At 45.1% G+C, this 13706-nt stretch overlaps 1 protein-coding gene across 2 annotated transcripts in view; it reads left to right on the top strand.

Annotated features, from left to right (window-relative positions):
* Positions 1–13706, top strand: part of RYR2 (ryanodine receptor 2) — a 544399-nt gene that overhangs the window by 92250 nt on the left and 438443 nt on the right. The window lies entirely within an intron of this gene.

Below are 13706 nucleotides of genomic sequence, written 5' to 3' on the forward strand. Positions count from 1 at the left end.
TGCCAAAAAAACCTAGGGATGGAGCAGCACCACGCCGGGTGCTGGACCCAGAACTGTGTGCAGGCTGAAATCTCCTCTGCTCCCCTCTGGTTGGGCCACTTGGCAGGTCCGGGCCCAAAAATCCTAGGGAGGGAGCTTTCTGGGCGCTGAACGTTGGCCTAGGCGCCCTCAGGCACTCGCCCAGATACACTGCCTGTCGGATGACTAGTTCCCCAAATTGCTCGCAGGCTGAAATTCCTTCCACACCTCTTTGCCTGGGCCACTTGGCCTGCTTGGCGGAAAAATCTCAGGGAGGGAGCCGTCTGGGTGCTGAAAGCTGTCCCAGGCGCCGTTAGGCACTCTCCCAGATATACTGCGTGTCAGGGACTAGTTCCCCAAACTGTGCGCAGGCTGAAATCTCCTCTGCTCCCCTCTTGTTGGGCCACTTGGCAGGTCCAGGCCGAAAAATCCTAGGGAGGGAGCTTTCCAGGTGCTGAATGTTGGCCCAGGTGCCGTCAGGCACTCGCCCAGATACACTGCGTGTCGGGGACTAGTTCCCCAAATTGTGGGCAGGCTGAAATCCCTTCCACACCTCTTTGCCTGGGCCACTTGCCCGGCCCGGCTGAAAAATCCCAGGGAGGGAGCCGTCTGGGTGCTGAACACTGTCCCAGGTGCCCTTGGGCACTCGCCACCAGGCTCTGGTCCCCCAACCATGCACCGGCAGAAATCCTTGCTGTTTCTCTTTGCTCCGTCCCTGAGACTATTGCACCACTGCTGTCTCCCTACTGTCTGGTTCCTCCATGACCGTTGAGGTTTCTGGTCCCTTATTTTCATATATGCTTGGCAACTGCTGGCTTGCTGGCTTCTCCTCCTCCCATCGGACAGGTTTCTCTTCCTTTTGTACTAGGAACTGGTGGTATCTGCTCCGTCCTACTCCATCGCCATCTTGAAAAGCCTCAGAATCTTATAAAATTATTAATGTGCAGTTGGCAACTCAATTCTGTGTTGTCATCTTATATTATTTATTAATTGCTTCCTATGTAGGTGTTAGCTTTATTTTCCACTCCAGATTGAATATTTGAGGTTATGCCTTAACTAATGGGATGATAGACATGTTAAGAGAATAATCTGTGATTCCCGTGTGTCTCACAATCAATACTGAACAAATACAGACTGTAGAAACAGTGGAATCTTTGAGTTTGTCTTAACACTGAAGTCTAAGAATACACCCCTTAATACTGGCATGACACAGTTCAATTTATAACAAGTTTATCTGTATTCATATTATTTCCTTATGATCTAGAGTGTACAAATTATAATGTATTTGGAAACAAAAGCTTGTCAGTTTTTTAATTTTTTATTATTTATTTATTTAGACTTCAAATTTTTAGACCAAATGTTTTTCAAAGGTGTCAACAATGTTATTAGGGTCTTCAATTACATTTTCTTTCTTATTTCTTTTTTTGCCATCTTGAGATTTATTTATTTTTTTCTGATCCACGAGTCCTTATTCTGCAGTTGAAACAATATTTTCTAATTTTTTGTTTGCTTTTTTTTTAGCGGAAGGGTTATTTGTGTGCAGCCCTGAGTGTGTCTGAAAGGCCGTTCACCCCATGGTTAATGGCCTTTTTACCATCCATTTTACCGATGTCTGTGGACAGCTTCTCTGTTGGTCTTATCCTTCTTTTCTGGGAAGGTGAGACTTTACAAGCTCAAGGTGATTGGCTTAAACTTGGATTCCCACCCCACCCCCGCCCCCCAGCAGACAGTACAGAAAAGCGAAACAAAAACCAAGAATTGATTCCGGAAATTGGTGAAAGAATTGTTCTTTGTAACTTAATTTGGAGCTAGTGTAATCTTTAATTTTATTATTAATTACTTGTATACAGAAACATAATATGGTCCGATAGGGGCTTGTTCACATTCCTGGATGCTGGACCCACACTGGGGCTCTGTTCAGTAATTTTGTTTCCCACTGCAGCTGTTTTCTCATCTGCAGCATTTAAGAAATCCTGTGATGTAAACTTGCTTAATAGATCAGTGTCATACATGAAATGGAGATGAGTTGTATATTGAATGGGCTGCTGTATTAGGAGAGTCTGATATTTATAAGTTAGGGATCTTTCATGGGAACTATGAACTGTGCATGGAGATGTTGTGGGTGAAAGGAGTCATTTAAGCATCTGAAAGTCATGTGTGATCAGATGAAGTTGTGGTTATAATATTTGATTAGGACTTTACTTCTCATAAACAAGATGAATTTGAAGTATCTCTTCTAATAATAATCCCAAAGAATTTCAGTTCCTTTTTGGATTTTCATAGCTTTTATACTGTGTGAGACACACCTGTCCTCATTGTTTACCAAATTTTTGGAAAAAAGGAGAAATGTGTACCAAGTTGACAACAAGTTTAAATCTAGCTAATGGAATTAGCTTATTATGTATTATATATCATGGAGGTTTATTTATGTAGTTTACTGATCAATACAATAGTTTTTAAAAACATCTCGACTCCAAGAATGCTCTCTGCAAGGATTGAATTTGATACAACATATATAATTTGTTAGTTGTCTATTGCATATAAATGTCTATAAGAATATCTCTTTCTTTGCATACTAGGAGTGGTTGTCTTGGATAACTTGAAGCTTTTTTCAGAGTTTGTTCCTCCACCCACTCATAGGTACACGCAGATGCAGTTGTCAGTGAGATCCTTTTTCTAAGGTAAAGGTTGACACTAGGTGCTGTGATACAGTGACTCTAGGTTCCAAACAGTAGCCTATTGGTTTCCAAATCCACATTCTCTTCCACTATAAAAAAAGGGTAAATAGACTTGTTTATTTGTGTAACAAACATTTCCTGAGCATCTAGTGTGTGTCAGGATTTATTCTGTACTTTCCATATGATAGTTAAATTTCAGTGAATTAGAACTAAATAAATGTTTTAAACAGGTTTCTCAGTGGCAGGCACCCCATTTCCTGTGCTCAGCAGCCACACCTGGCTCATGGTTCCCTGTTTTGTCATCAGAGAGAGTTCTACTGGCAGCTGAGTTCCGGAAGCTGGAGTCCCGGAAACTGCATAGACAGAAATTCTCGCCTCATAGAGCTTCTTTCTAGTGGGAGAACCCAGACAACCATAGTTAGTGTGTTACGTTCAATGGTGATGAGGGCAGTTAGTTAACTCAGAGAAGAGGTTAGGGTTTTGGCAGGAAGGGGCTACGGTCGTAAGTGCCACCATAAAGCATGGTCAGATGTGCCAGTTAACTCGGTGGGGAGTCTTTTCATGATACAGACACACATCAGATCATAATGTCATACACTTTAAATACTGTACCATTTTATTTATCAGTTACACCTCAGTAAAGCTGAAAACATTAAAAAAACTTAAAAAAATGAGAGATCTGAAAAGTCACAAAGAGAGGGCACCGCTGTGACCCACTGTGAATAAACGTCTGGGGTACCCCAAAGTCCTGAGCCCCTTTTGGGGCAGGAGTAAATAGGGATCCAAGAAGTTATTCTGAATTTGGGGCAGCAGTGGTGGTAATATTGTGGTGATATTTATAAAGGGCATCCTTACCTTTTAGGGGTGCCCACCAAAGTATTTAGAGAATAAGTAAATCCCAATTTCCTTCCAGACAACTTGGGGAGGAGGACAGGGTGGAGAGATGAAGGAAGCCAGGTTGGCTTTGAGCTGCTGAAGTTGGGTGATGGGTGCACCATGCAGTTTCTCTGTATGTTAGGAACCTTCTTTTAAAAAAGTAAATGGCCTCACGAGACCAGCCCTGACAGCCCCATCCAGTGGGTGAGGTTGTGCGTTTGGGTGATGGGGGCGTTTCTTGCTGGGAACTCACAAGGCTCCCAGGCCCTCTCTGGGGAGCTGGCTCCCACCCAGTGTGCCAACTTCAGTCAATTGGCAGGACCTCTGGAACATTCTTGAGGAGGCACTGGAGAAAAGAATTCAAGGTTTGGTAGGAGGTCTGAATGTGGGGAGAAGGGGAGCCCCTCTGCTGGGTTTTGGCATCTCTGAAGGACACCACGTGCCCTCTAGTGACAGCTGAGGGACAGTGAGGGTTCTAAAGGTGGAACAGGGGCAGCATGCTCTGTGCTTCTGCAGCGCCCTGAGCGATGGTGAGTGCAGTGGTGTCCTCCGAGGGAGTGAAGGAGCTTTGAATATATCCTCAGAGTCTTTTAAATGCACATAGTTTTCCTGTAGCTCCTGAGTGTGTTAGCTTACAGCAAGATCTGATTCCCATTTAAGAGTTCTAGAATATGGTATACAGGGCCCACTGCCCCCTCCCCCAGCCTCTTCCCCTACCCGGATATAATATAACCATTTGAACTTATTTTTGTGCACAGAGGAACTGGGAGGAGGTGAGCTAAGGGACAGGGCTCATCAGGTTGCTGACTTGGGAGGAAGGAGAGGTGGGAGTCTGCTTCTGCCTCTTTCAGGAGACAAAGTGTCCTGAGTGTCCTTCAGGGAGTCAGATTCCTGCCTCAGATTCGGCAAGCTCACAATGACAAGCTCAGGACCCGAGAGTGCGGGCCTGTTGACACTGAGAACGTTTCCAGCAGCAGAGCTGGAGCTTTGCTGTGGCCCCGCTGTACCTTGGGGCCCCGCGTTCATTTGTTCATCAAATGGTGATAATTCTGGGCTCCTGGGTGTTCTAGTGTGAACGAGACACACATTTGGGGTGTGCTGGAGAGAAGCAGGGTGAGGCAGCAGAGACAGGCAAGAGATAAATAAAAACAGGGACCTGTTGGGGAATGGTGAGTGCTGTGCAGGCCGGGATAGCAGGGCCGTGACAACTAGTGGCTGGCAGGTGGCCCACTGGGGCTTTTCCTTTAGTTGCATTACAACTGCCATCCATTCTGGACCATAGCGCTCCAAGTCGGCCATGCACATCTGTGTTTACAATTTTGTTTTTGCTACTTCCTGTGTGAACTCTCAAAAAATAATCTCCCCCTTTTTGTTATTTTCCAGATTCAGTGGGCTTGTGTCTAGTCCCTGTCTGTGCCTTGTATGCCTATAGGATATGTTTAAAATTACAAAATATTCTGGCCCCATATAGGAATACATGTCAGATAATTACTTGCAACGTCGGTGATTTCAGGACTTCTATTGTATTTATTTATTTATTTCATTTATTGGCGTGACATTGGTTAAGAAAAGTATATAGGTTTCAGCTGTGCAATAATACATCATCTGTATTGTACTGTATGTTCTCCACCCCGAATCAAACCTCCTTGATCACCATTTATCCCCCTTTACCCTCTTCTCCTGCCCCCCACCCCCTTGCCTCTGGCAATCACCATAATGTTGTCTGGGTCTCCCTTTTTTTTTTCCTTTACTTATTGTTCACTTTGTTTCTCATTCCTGGAATGAGCGTGCTGCTGGGGAAGGCAGAACAGTGACATGAAGAGATGGCTGCAAATCAGTGACATCATAGAAATGAAACATTTTCAGGGGGAAAGAATCTTCAGTATCATATTAACAATGTACAAATTCCTGCTGACCTAATAGAGATGAAAAGTCTTGAAATGGGATCCAAATCTCTTTCCTTCAGACAAGCCTCATCTGGAAGCATGGTAGAGACAGATTTGCGAATTACACATTTTGAGATTGTCAACAATTGGGCCCCGGCTTTTCCAGGTTGGGTAAAGTGCGAACTGACTATCCCCTCACAGGAGGGTGGGTGTCCTCTGCGCCTGCCCATCCGCCTGTGTTTTGGGGCACTGGTCCCACTAGAACTAAGCCTGGGAATTTAGCTTCGTAACGACGGGTTCAGCCACCTCATCCTGAGCACCTCGGTGTTTTCCCAACACCCACCTGCTCTTCTGATGTATTTGTAAGCAGTCTTTTGAAAATAATATTGGACAACACCAGTGATAAAGCAGCTAGTTTCTGTGTGGATGTGTTTGGAGGCAGAAAGGGGAGCCATTGGGGCATTTTGTTTTCTGATATGTAGGAACCATTTTTTTACCCTGATGGTCCTTTTGAAATGTACAGTTTGCTGCTGTTTACAGTGAAATTTAGACTGAAGTCACTTGGGGCAGGAGCCCAGTTTTTAAAGTTTTTTGGAAAAATTTTATAATGTCATACTCTACAGTTAGTATAACTAGCCATGTGTTTTAAAATGCATGAACATCACAGAATTAACTGTTGAAAAGCAGGTAAAATTCACATGTATTTTATTCATTAGAAATGTCGTGTTGTTGAGTCATAGAATAAGTATTTAAGACAACAAAGTAATTCTCTGGAACACTAGATTTCTTGTTGGCAATTGGGGACAATTGAGCACTTGTAGTCCTAGTTACAAACTGTACTGCAGAGCAGAAGGTTCCCGTGAGCTCAGAGCATTCATTGCCTCACACGTGGGTTCATAGGTGAGAAAATGACCTCAGGGTGTACTTGTTAGGCTCCTGATTTCAGGGTCAATCTCTGTACAAGACCTAACTAGAAAATCCATAGTCACCAGAGTGTGGTTGGTGTGAAATTACAAGAGGTGGAGATAAATGTTTTTGTTTGGATTCAAACAAAAACATACTGAAAAATAAGGAAACAACAAACAAATAAACAAACAAAACCAACCTCTTCACTGTGGCTGGGCCACTCACAGTTTGCACCGGAAGATGGTCCCAGAGAGCAGTGGCTGGTGCTTCCTCGAGTGTTGCAGAGCTGGGCTCTGCTGAATATTTGATGAGCAGGCTGCAAGCATCCGCAGGGCGTTTCCAGCAAATCCTGCTGGCAGCCTTTGGAGTTTACTAATTTGGAGATTTCAAGGGGTTGATTCTCAGTCTGGGAGAATAGTGGAGAGAGGTGTCATTGTTCCCAGCAAATAAGAAGGCACCAGGATGACATGTGAATGCTCAGAATTTCCTCTCTGCCAGTGAGCATTTCACATCTCCTGGGAGCCATGGTCCTCATATCACATAGACGAGTCCAGCTTTCCTTACGGGAGCAATGACTGCTGGGGGGGGCACTCTGTCCCCAGGGAGGGCAGTTTGCTGAGTAATAGCTCTGGGCCTGCTGGTAAGGCTGTCCTCTGCTCTGGGGCCACTTTGCCAACTGACAACCCTGATAACCCGTGGCAGCGTCCTTGCTCTTGCCTGAGGCAAGTTGAGCCGAGCAGACTGTCCTGGGTGGCTTTCTCTAAATTAGGGCCTTGGCCTGCTTCTGGGATGTTGCTTTGCTTATAAGGAACCCAGGGTTGAAAGCTGTGATTCTAGGAACAGGCTGGTTTTTTTTTTCTTAAAACAAAAAACCAAACAACTGTTGTTTCTTTTTCCAGTTACCTAGCCAGTCAAAAGGAAATGGATGTATTGGGATTCCGATCTCAGGAGCCTCTGTGCTGGGGGTCAGGGCTGGAAGCTGTGGCTGTTACAGTGTGTCTTAGGAAAGGGTAAATGCTGTGTGGGTCCTGTGTGGGGTCCGCAGGCCTGGTCAGGTGCTGAGCTGGGGTGGGGGAACCTTAGCCTCGCTGTGTCCGGTAATGTTCCCCTCAGATTTCTGGGTGTTGACTGGTCAATGTTATGTTAGGGACAGAGCTTTGAGAAACATGGGTTTGATCCTCCATGTGTGGAGAGACTGGGTGAGGAACTTCATGCCAGCATTTTTGATGTCATCTTTTCCTTTTGGGTTGTTACTTCCCTTTGGGCTGTTATCTGGGGGTTATGAGCTGTGGTTAGTGGTATCTCTCCTCTCCCACCCCTGCTGAGGTACAGTCTGATCTTTAAGTGACCAACTGGCCCGTGGCAGGTTTCCAAGCCATTGGTTCCTCGGAGTCACCTCTTTCCTGGCCGTCCTGTGGGGGGCTGGCCAGTGCCTCCTGAAGATGGAGGTGAAAAAACGTGCACTTTGTGAATCTCGAATTATTGTTCTAGGGAGGGTTGAAGGGTGGGGTGATTGAAAATTTTAAGATTTTGTTGACCTGTTTTCTCCAAGTATGTGTGTGCCAGTTCAGAGAGCAGCTAGCTGACTTCCGACAGGAGACAGGGGCTGGGGCTGGAGGCTGATGGCCAGCCGCTTGGCCTGTGGCAGCTGAAGGGGTTGGTTTAAGTCCCGCCAACCCTTTCCTCCTGTGTGGTCCATGACACTGGAAACAACCTGGTGGTTCTTTTTTTGTTTTATTCTTTGTAGTCAACCAAAAAGAATAGTTGGGCCCTGGCTGGTGTAGCTCAGTGGATTGAGCATAGGCTGTGAATCAAAGGGTTGCTAGTTTGATTCCCAGTCAGGGCACATGCCTGGGTTGCAGGCCAGGTCCCCATTTGGAGCCAAGTGAGAGGCAACCACACATTGATGTTTCTTTCCCTCTCTTTCTCCCTCCCTTCCCCTCTCCCTAAAAATAAATAAAATCTTTTAAAAAAGAATAGTTGATTAAACGTTTCATTTGAGGTATTTTAGTCTGTGATTGTTTTTTTCATTTTTGGGTGTTCCATAATTAAAAATGTGAAACATTGAATGTCTTTGATTTGCCATGGTGGTTTCCTTTTTCTTCTGGTAGTGATAGAATGGGATGTTGATGATTGCATAGAATATTAAATCGTTATTAAATCGCAGTTAGTGTGAACATGTATTCGTCACTGTCTAAATGTCATCTAATCAGATTCTAATTTACTTTCCCCCAAACAGCAAGAGATCATTTTGCTTTTGTCTTGGCTTATGACATGGATGGGCTGCTGTGTGTGATTGCTTTTTACCAGATGAAATACACTTACAATTTCTTGCTGGGTTTTAAAAATAAATATGACTGGGATTTTACTTTTATATTCCTAAACATGTAGCATAGTTGAAATATTTGAAGCAAAAAATGATAGAGTGGATGGGCTGGAGCCCTAGAAGTCACTGTGCCATTGAGACTGAGGTCGGTGGTGTTTGGGTGACACACGTGCCACCAGAGTGGGGTGCTGCTGAGCGGCAGGTCTGAGAATGCGCTCCACTTACAGCCCCACCACTTGTGAAACATTAGCCTGAGCATAAAACTTTGTATCTAAGAAAGTCCTCCAAAATTCGCTGTTGAGTATTGCTTTACCTATAGTTTGGACATCTTCTTGTCCCTTTATTTGTTTGTTGAACATTTATCGTATGAAGTCATTATTGTAGATGCTGGGGGCTCAGTGGTGAACAGAACAGACCAGTGCCCTCTGTCCTGAAGCTTCCCTTGGAATATGGAGGGATTCTGACAGTAAAAGTAAGTAGCAAGAGAACTGCAGAGAGTGGTATTGTTTTGAGGAAGAAAAATACTGCAGTAATGGGAACAGGTGCATTGGGGGCGAGAGGGAGGGCACTTTGGGCAGGTTGGTCCAATTGCCCTTTTTTATGGCTATGTCACTGGGGCTGAGTCACAGGTTGGTGAAGAGGAGTCAACCAGCTCCAGACAGATCCGGGAAGACCCTTCAAGCACAGAAGCAGCAAGTGTGTGCTCCCAGGTGGGAGGGAGTGTGAGGCCGGGGGCGTGAGGCAGGACTGTGTCCGGCATGAGGTTGAGGGCAGGCAGGCAGGGTTCAAATGAGGACTTGAATTATTATAGAGCCAAGAGCTTTCATTCTCACAGTTTTAGCCAGGTGGTCTGGGGACACCAATGGCTGAGGAGACAAGGGGACTGATTATGAGATGTGACTCAATAGAAACAACCTTGTGGTTTATCAAAGTATATATTTTTCATGTTATTCCACTTTCATAATGAGTCTATGCATTTTTTAAATGTTTACAATAAATATTTCTTAAAGTACTTTGTAAGGGCCAAAGAAGGACATTAGAAAACAAAAGAGGTTATTATCCTGTGGATCTAGAAAAGCTTTCAAAAAAAGCATTGCGAAGGTACCGATGGCCCATGGTCAGGTGTCAAGAGCAGTGGAACTGGATGAAGATATAGCTGCCACAAGCTCCCTGCACTTAAAAGGGGCTCTGGAAAATAGAATAGGTGTGCATGTGTGTGTACGTGGAGATGCAGGAGTGGGTGGAGGAGGAGGAGCAGGAGGAAAAGGAGGAAGAAGAAGAAGCGTATGCATGGCATCAGTGATTTCAAGCTACGTCCCAAGGCATTCTAGGATTACATGGAGGTTCTGGAAGGTTCATTGGTTATGGTAAAGAGAGTGAGGCCAGATGTGTGCACTTCTCTGAGAATATTCTGCTTTAAAGTGGCAATCACTCTGGCCTCAAGTGGACAGAGAAGGTTTACAGAGGAGGAGAACTTGCTTACTTTTAACCCACCTGGCCACTCCTTCCCAGCTCATTGAGCCAGTCCTGTGGACACACCTCCAGAGATGAGACAGGGCCAACGTGAACACCAGGCCGGGGTACTAAGGACTTACTCCGTCTTACCTCCTCGTACACTTTCCCGTACTTCTTACTTCTTTAGACTCATTTCCTTACTTCTTACCTCCTTATAGTCATTTCCCTATGACGTGCAAACACCTTCTCAGCTCAGAGTGCTAGGTAACTAACCTTTTGATATTTTGGCTATTAATCACTTGCACTATCAAAATATTATCAAATGTTATTGAGAGACAAGCACAAATCTCTGAGACTCTTCTGGAATTTATTGTTCAAAACCTGCTTTCCTCAGAGCTTCACTGTGCTGTTAAGCAGATTAGTCACGGGCTGTGGTGGGGTCCCTGTACCTTCCTCATTGCTGTGGCGGTGGAGGACACAGGGCTCTGTGCAGACGTCAGTGGTCTCTGAGCTGGAACAGTGCTGCTTCCACCTCTCTGGGTTTCTCTGCTTTGCTCCCAGGAGGTGAATCTGTGCAGCATTTCCTGGACCTGGGCTCTGTTTGCAGTCACATCAGAGTCTGCTGTGCAGCAGGTCCGCTGGGCTGAGCCCTAAGCAGACCTTGGAGAACAGGTAGCGGGTCAGCAGAGTGGTCTCAGCTGAAATGGTCTCCATTCCATGCTTCTGCTATTGGAGCATAATTAGATCACTGGTTAATTCTTTCTGCTTAGGGAGATCTTATTCCTCTTTAACTATGTTCTTAATGTTTGCTCATAAAAGAATTTAACTCAGTTGGCTCTTTCACTAGACTCTGACTTTAGCTTGTTGTGGGAGGCAGACCTCATTAGGCTCCCCAGGCATGGGCCACAGAACCAGCTTCCTACCACTCACCTGATTTCCGTGAAGGAAACAGCGTGCAGTGCATACCATCTGTGAGCAGCAGTACTGCAGAGGTCAGAGCTGCGGTCTAGAAAGTGAATGTCACCCAGCTCATAGGCCAGTCTGCAGAGCAAACAAAAGAGATGATCATTTAAAAGCTTTTATCATAAATACCTATTCTGTTTTTTTTAAGAGGAAAGCCAGGGTTCCAACGAGTAGAACATTCTCATAAAACCAATGACAAAAGAGAATATATTTATTAGGAGAGGTGAAAAGAGATGCAGAACACGAGAAAATATTTTCAGAAATTTTCCACATTTTCTTTTGCTCTGGAGCTTCCATATAAGCCAGTTTTGCTGATTTACTTTCTTTGAGTCTTGCTGTGTGCAGAATGTTGGAGTAGGAGGAACTGCTGGCGTTGTCCAGGTCCAAATGTGATGCTGGGGCCCCAGGAGATTCTGGAGCCCAGACTGGCCTTCCGGCCCTGCTGGCACTGTGCCAGGGGATGTGCACAGCGGTGGGTGGACTTACATCCGGGGAAGGCTCTTCACAGCAGGCAAGCGCTTGGGGTACCAGATGCCAGAAGCCTGCTGGCTGTTGCACATGGGGGTGATCACGTGGCCCAATTAATTCTCATGGAAATTGTATTAGGGTTGTTATGATTACTACTGAGTACTGTTGACCTGACTTCTCAGATGAGAAAAGGTGGTTCTGAAAGATGAAGCTGAATGTCTTGCTATAGAGGCTGTGGACACAGCTCAGAACTCTCACTCAGCGGCGCTGTGCATCCAGGTGGGTTGGTGTGGCTGTGGTGGGAGGAACGTACTACACAGCTTGTGTGTAGGGGGGTGGAGGTGGGGGGCGGGGCTGCTGCTTGGTAGTTGGGGTTTGGCACTGCAGGCGGCTGGTTTGGGGCCTGGTTCTCTTGCTAATTAGTTGTTTGCCTGGGGTAAATGACTTAATCTCTCCAAGCTTAATTTTCTCATTTGTAAAACAAGGACAATAATAGAATAGGACATATCTCCCTGGGGGTGGTGGTGGGTGCAAGGAGAGAGCCTGCTCCCCGGGTTCACAGCCCACAGAGCATCTGGGTAACGATGTTGAGAAAACGGCCTACGAGGAGCTCAGAAGGGCTGCAGGAGACAGCAGTGGGGTCGGCAGCAATTGTTCTCTTTCTTCAGTTCTACTGCTGGACGTTGGGACAGCGTGGAGGCCTGTCCCTGCAGTGCGGGGCCTTCACACTGGCAGCTTTCACCCGTGATCCTGATGGCGCTGTAGGCATTAAGGAGGGTTTGACCTTCATGGTAAAAGACTAGCATAGTTTGTTTTATTTAATATAAAAGAGATAGTTCCAAGGGTACTTGATTGAGGTATTCATTTTTCTTCATTCAATCGGTTTAATATTTAAACCCAAATTCTTCAATGGGGTTAGAGTAGTGCATTTATAATAAATCATTGTGGCTCTGTGTTTCCTCAGGCATTTTGTATTTTAATCTGTGCTCAGATTAGTGGCGATATTAAACAATTCTAAACAACCCATATGTTCTTGTAATTATCCTCCTGGCGTGTAACGCCTTTTGTGATCTGGTTTCTTGTCTGGCTGTAAGCATCATCTGGGGACCCTTTTCCTGAGCCAGGTGTCATTCTGACTGGACTTGGATTTCAAATGCACCTATTTATTCTCTCTTGATGTCGACCTTTTGCACTCATGCCCCTTCCTCCCCCACTGCCCTGCATGCTGCTCCCCCACCACCAGCCTCAGCCTTCCCTGACCCCACTGCCCCACTTGAGGTCCCCCTCCCACTTGGGAGAGTACTCAGTACAGGGAATTGCAATTATCTATTTAATCTTTCTTTTTTAAATTTTTACTAAATTTATTGTTCACTGGTTAATACAATTATATAAGTTTCAAGTGTGCAATTCTTTAATAAATACATCATCTGTATGTTGCATTGTGTACTCACTACCCAAAGTCAAGTCTCCTTCAGTGGTCATTTGTCCTCCCTTCACCTTTCACTACTCTCTGACCCCTCTCGCCTCTGGTAACTGCCAGACCATTGTCTGTGTCTATGAGCTTTTGTTTGTCTTCTTTGTTCCTTTGTTGCTTTCAGGTTTATATTCCACATATGCGTGACATCACATGGTTCTTGACTTTTTCTATCTGACTTATTTAACTTAGTTTGATATTCTCAAGGTCCATTCATGTTATTGCAAATGGCAGGATTTCATCTTATGGCTGATAGTTCTTTAGTATTTTCTTAGCCCTAATCTGAAGTTTACCAGTCTCATGCTATTTCTGATACACCTACTGCTTTTTCAGATAGCAGTCAGCAGAGTGTGGGGGACAATTAAGTCATGCTCAGTATTTAGGAGAAATTTTGTTGCCGAACAGACATGGGTGGGGGGGACAAAATACTATTACTGAATGGATCCCCATTCTCTTGGGGTCCCCCTCTACTAGGTTCACCATGCCTGCTGCCAGGAATTATAGCTCTCAATGTCAGAGATTGGTGAAAAGGAAAGGAGTTATTTATTCAAAAGTTATACAGACTTAAGAGTAATGACTTAATGTCTTCATTAAAATCCCAAAGTCCCTTAAAAACCCACAAACACAGTCTGTTATGGGAAAGACAGACCGAACAC

This window comes from Artibeus jamaicensis, unplaced genomic scaffold, assembly GCF_021234435.1.
Source record: "Artibeus jamaicensis isolate MK-2021 breed Jamaican fruit bat unplaced genomic scaffold, CSHL_Jam_final contig_473, whole genome shotgun sequence".
Lineage (NCBI taxonomy): Eukaryota > Metazoa > Chordata > Mammalia > Chiroptera > Phyllostomidae > Artibeus > Artibeus jamaicensis.